The sequence below is a fragment of the Cyprinodon variegatus genome, unplaced genomic scaffold, assembly GCF_000732505.1.
Source record: "Cyprinodon variegatus isolate N-32 unplaced genomic scaffold, C_variegatus-1.0 Scaffold1685, whole genome shotgun sequence".
NCBI classification, from domain to species: domain Eukaryota; kingdom Metazoa; phylum Chordata; class Actinopteri; order Cyprinodontiformes; family Cyprinodontidae; genus Cyprinodon; species Cyprinodon variegatus.
Window position 1 is genome coordinate 81,788 of NW_015152138.1, and position 4,620 is coordinate 86,407.

Genomic DNA, 4,620 nt, shown 5'->3' on the forward strand with positions numbered 1-4,620 from the left:
ACTCAAGTGAACTTCTGTTAAATCTCCGGACCTGTTCCCGGAGCCGCAGAGCCGCACCGCACCGTAGTCAAAAGGGCGGTGTGAGAGGGGGTGTGCGGGGAGTTGCGGTCTCCGTCGGCTCGGTAACCGCACCGGAGCCAGTGTGAGCAAGGGGTAAGACCCTTCCTCCGACCTGCATAGTGATTGAATCCTTTTCAACATGGCTCCAGTAAGAAACAGGCTTCGCGCTATCATTTCTGAGACACCAGTCACGATCTTCAGTGATCAGAACAATTTTTGGCGTGCTCTGCAGACCCCCCGCAAGGCTAAACTTTTATTATGCTGAACTCAGATGCCTCCGACCCACGCTCTGCAAGAAGAATGGTCTCTAGAACCCTATGGTGCCAGTGGTAAATGGGGGTACGTTTTCTACTATGAAACTGGGGATATGCGTCTCTATCAGTGGGGTGAAGAAGCTGACAAGCTGCAGACTGTCCACAAACGATTGGGTTGTTCTGAAACTCATCATGCGCCGTAGACCGCAAGGACCTGAATGTAGCAGGCCCTATTGTTAGCCAAGGAGCAGAGGACAGAATCACTGATACACCCGCTGCTAAGCGCGACAAGCTGGAGCAATCCCTCCTGCACGAAACTGACATAGAATCAGGAAGTAGGATCTTCTCAGCTACTTGGCAGGCAAAGAGGGGGGTTACCGACCGATGGTTTTTTGTGCAAGTCTCAGAAAGGCTCAAGATGAATCAATTATTTTCATGCTTGAGTATTATAATTCTGAGTGCGGTGTGTTCAGGACATTGTCAGCTATTCCGTTTGATGCGTGGCTTGATAAGATATCAGGAATAGCAGATAAAATTTCTATGCTGTTTTGCGACTGTTGCAACTGGAAAGACATTCTGGCAGTCAAGAAAGCGCTTTCTTTGTAGACCCACCCCCTCACAACAGCCGATACCACCCCTTCAACATTAACCACGCCCTACACAGTCTAAAACGAACAACCAAACGGGCTGATCAGGACTCTGTGCAACTTCACTAAACAGATTTCTAACATCTGAAACCATGAGGAAGGACCTGGGCTGCGGTATCTCGTCCTGCGTTGTGGATAGCTCTCCTGCTCCACCGTCGCCTTCTTCTACTGCTTCAACATCGCCGCAGCACGGGTCCCCGGACAGTGACAAATTCTTCCCAGGACTATACCACCCTCCTTCACCATCATCCCCGCCGGCTCTTGATTCCTCTTCCCAAAGCGACAGCGGGAGTGAGGATTTGTACGCCGCAACGATGAAACGCATATCCGACTGGTCTTGCCGCCCCCCGGTATGAAACTCAGCTCGGAGCGCTTCGTATTACGGGCTAAGGACTAGAGGCAGTGAATCATGTGAACAAAAACTAGCTTTAAACATAATGCGTTTCTTTGTGGCTCAGATCGTGAAGCTGTGGTTCCTCCTATATCCGCTGATCGAATCAGGACTTGCCAAAGACAGATACCACGACTTTTGAATGTATAGAATGCTACGACACGCTGTTCCTAAATCTAATAAAGACGCTGACACATCCTCGTCCTTATGAAAAGAAATCTGATTCAGACCACGGTCAGGAAATCCACAAAGAGTCTCTCATCTTTTCCTGAGTGGCGTATTTTTCACCCCCTCCCAAGGTCCAAACACTTCATGGTTTAATTAACCGTTCACATCAGGAGACCCTTAAAACGGACACTGTCGTCTTTGTATAGAATGCCCCGGTCAGCTGTCACTAAGTCACCCATCTTAAATGTTTCCTGAGTGAGCACAGGTCTATCGGATAAGATAACAGCATGGCGTGGTCCGAGGCCCTCATGGTGTAACCTTTTGCATCAGGAGACGCTTAAGACGGACACTGTCGCCTATGTATAGAATGCTCCGGTCAGCTGTCACTAAGTCACCCATCCTTGCTGGAGAACGGTTGCATTTTACAAAGCAGCCTAAAGTGACCCAGAACTTTTCCTCTGCGACCTGCGTCTGAGCGAGCACATAAGCGGCTAGAAAAACAACAACCATGGTGGACGATAATGTGGGGGGAGCATTTTTTTTTCCAACCATCTTAAAAAGATTGTGTTTTTAAGTTTGGGAAAGACCACTAGATGCAAGCCAGCCCTTCCGTCCATGTTTACTTCCGTAAACATTTGCTGCCAATGTTTCTTCCATACTATCGTAAGTGAACAGGTCTTCTGAAACTTAGACATAGCTCAACGTGAGGGCTTGACACTACATATCCACACTTGCATTTTGCTTTTTAAGCATAAGTTCCTTTGGAGGCTTGTAAAGCAGAGGATTGCATCTAATATTTCCCATTGTTTCTAACTCCTGAGCTAGAAACAATGGAAAATCGATTAATTTTACTTTTAGTGACAAGGGATCTACCAGCATTATGTTGATAGGCTTGAGATCTCCATGCGCCATTCTATTGCTATTTAGAAAATTTTAAGGCAGCACTACCTGTTGAGCAATAACTCGAGTGTCACACAAATGTAGTCCATCACCTACAATGCCTCCTGTAAAACTGTCTAAATCGATATCCACCTTTTCAAACAATTTCATCAAGTCCCTTGTTGATGAGTTACAAGCCAATTTTAATTTCTGAACTTCCATCTGTCTTTGGTCAATTTTGGCAGTGTTTTGTTATATAAAATAACCTTTTTTTTTCCTCCTGCAGTACAGTAAACTGCAAGGAAATATGTCTTAAGAGATTTATGTACATTTGGTATTTGAATAAGCTTTAAAAACATATCTGTTTAACTGAATTTTCAGAACTGTTATTGTTTTTAGGTAAATTTTTACCTATTTATCTCAAATGTACTTTTTGTCTCTGCACAGGCAGACAATCACCAAGACACTTACTTCTCTCAGTTTCCATTCTCTTTGTAATGAATTTAGAGGCAGGGCTCGGATGTGTGACTTCACCAAAGTTCCGGTGTTGTGGACCTGTAAGGGAGCTGCAATATTTTTATTATTTTTTTTTTATTTATCCATATTTTTATCCTAAGTGTATATATTAGTATATTTTTTGCATGCCTTATACCCCAGTGTTTTTAGAGATTTTTATAATTTTATTTACCTATTTCATATATGTTTCATGTTGCACGATTGTACCATAAAAAATTCCTAGTTGTGAACTCCTTCACTAACAATGGCAATAAACCCGATTCTGATTCTGATTCTGATCACTAAGACATAGATTTCTCTTCATTTTGTACTGATTCCATGCACTCAATGTACAAATTAGGGAGCGCTGAGTTAGAGAAAAATTAACCCAGAACTTCGTATCGCGGATCTAGAGTGGCAAGCAGCTGTTTGAAGCCACGTTTTTCAACTGCAGACAGCGGCAGCGTATCCATTGCTATGAAGCATGCTACTGCATGAGTGATGTCCTTATGCTGCTTGGACGCTTCGTCATATTTATAACAAAGAGGGAAGCCCAGTTTAGCTTGCTTTGCCTGCTTTGTTTTGGCAGAAGTCCCTCAAGATTCCTCTGAAGACGTGGAACCGCACCATGAGCGTGAGCAGCTTAGATGATAAAACAAGTTTGTTGTGTTACTAGACTTTGTTTTTACCAGTTCCCTGCACATTTTATAAATCACTGGAGTTTGGTTTCTGTCTGACTTGCTATAACTAAAATACTGCCAAACTGGTGACCTACTTAAACCCTTCTTTGGGACAATTCCCTCCACCTCTCCTGATACTACATCTGCACGTGTTCTGTGTTGTGGTTTGAGAGGCTGGCACTTTGTGACGGCGTGCCTGGGTCCCCGATTGCGATTTGTTGGTAGGAAGTAGTGACTGTAGGATCAACCTACATGTTAGGCTACAATAAAAAGGAAGGAAAACCGTGCTTTTGTGTTGAACTTTTTTGACCCTTTTTTTTTCTATTGCGCCTACTTGGATTAATTTGTGTTAAGACAAATTATTTATATAGGAATATATTCATAGGCGTCATACGTCAGCCAAACTTTTGTGGGGGGTGGTGGCCTACTGGTTAGAGCATAGAGCTTGAAATCCTACTTTTGAGAGTTGGAAACCCACTCCCAAAGACTACAACTCTGGGTCCCTGAGTAAAGACCCTTAAAATTGTCCCTTTTTGGGCGGATCTTTTCAGTCGTGCCAGAATTTTTTGATCAGCCGACTTTCAGCCTGATCATGCGTCGACGAGTGTACAGGGGGTAACGAGGGGCGATCACCCTCTCATGGCCACCTCCCGATCAGGAATCACAAGGTCGGGAGAAAATCAAAAATGTTTGAAATTCAGTCAGCCGCCGTAAAGTGGTTGTGGGCAAATTGCTCAGTGGGCATGTGCAAACAAGGATTCCTCTTCTTCCTCTCAGATGAAAACAGGAAAGCATGGCGGGGGTGCGAGTGAAATGGAGTTCCTTCTGTAAAATTGACAGACTGTAGTAGCCAAATTTTCTCAGCCATGTCTTTGTCCAAATATGTCGTGGCCTTTTCTTTTTTGGGATTTCAGCACAAAATTGCACAAATTGGCAAAGCAGCACATTTCCCTCTAGTGAGCTTCATATTCCTCTTCTATGTGTTTTGCTTCTGGATAAGACGAGTCCGAGTTGCGCCATCTCCATGCGGAGCTGAGTCCGAAGTG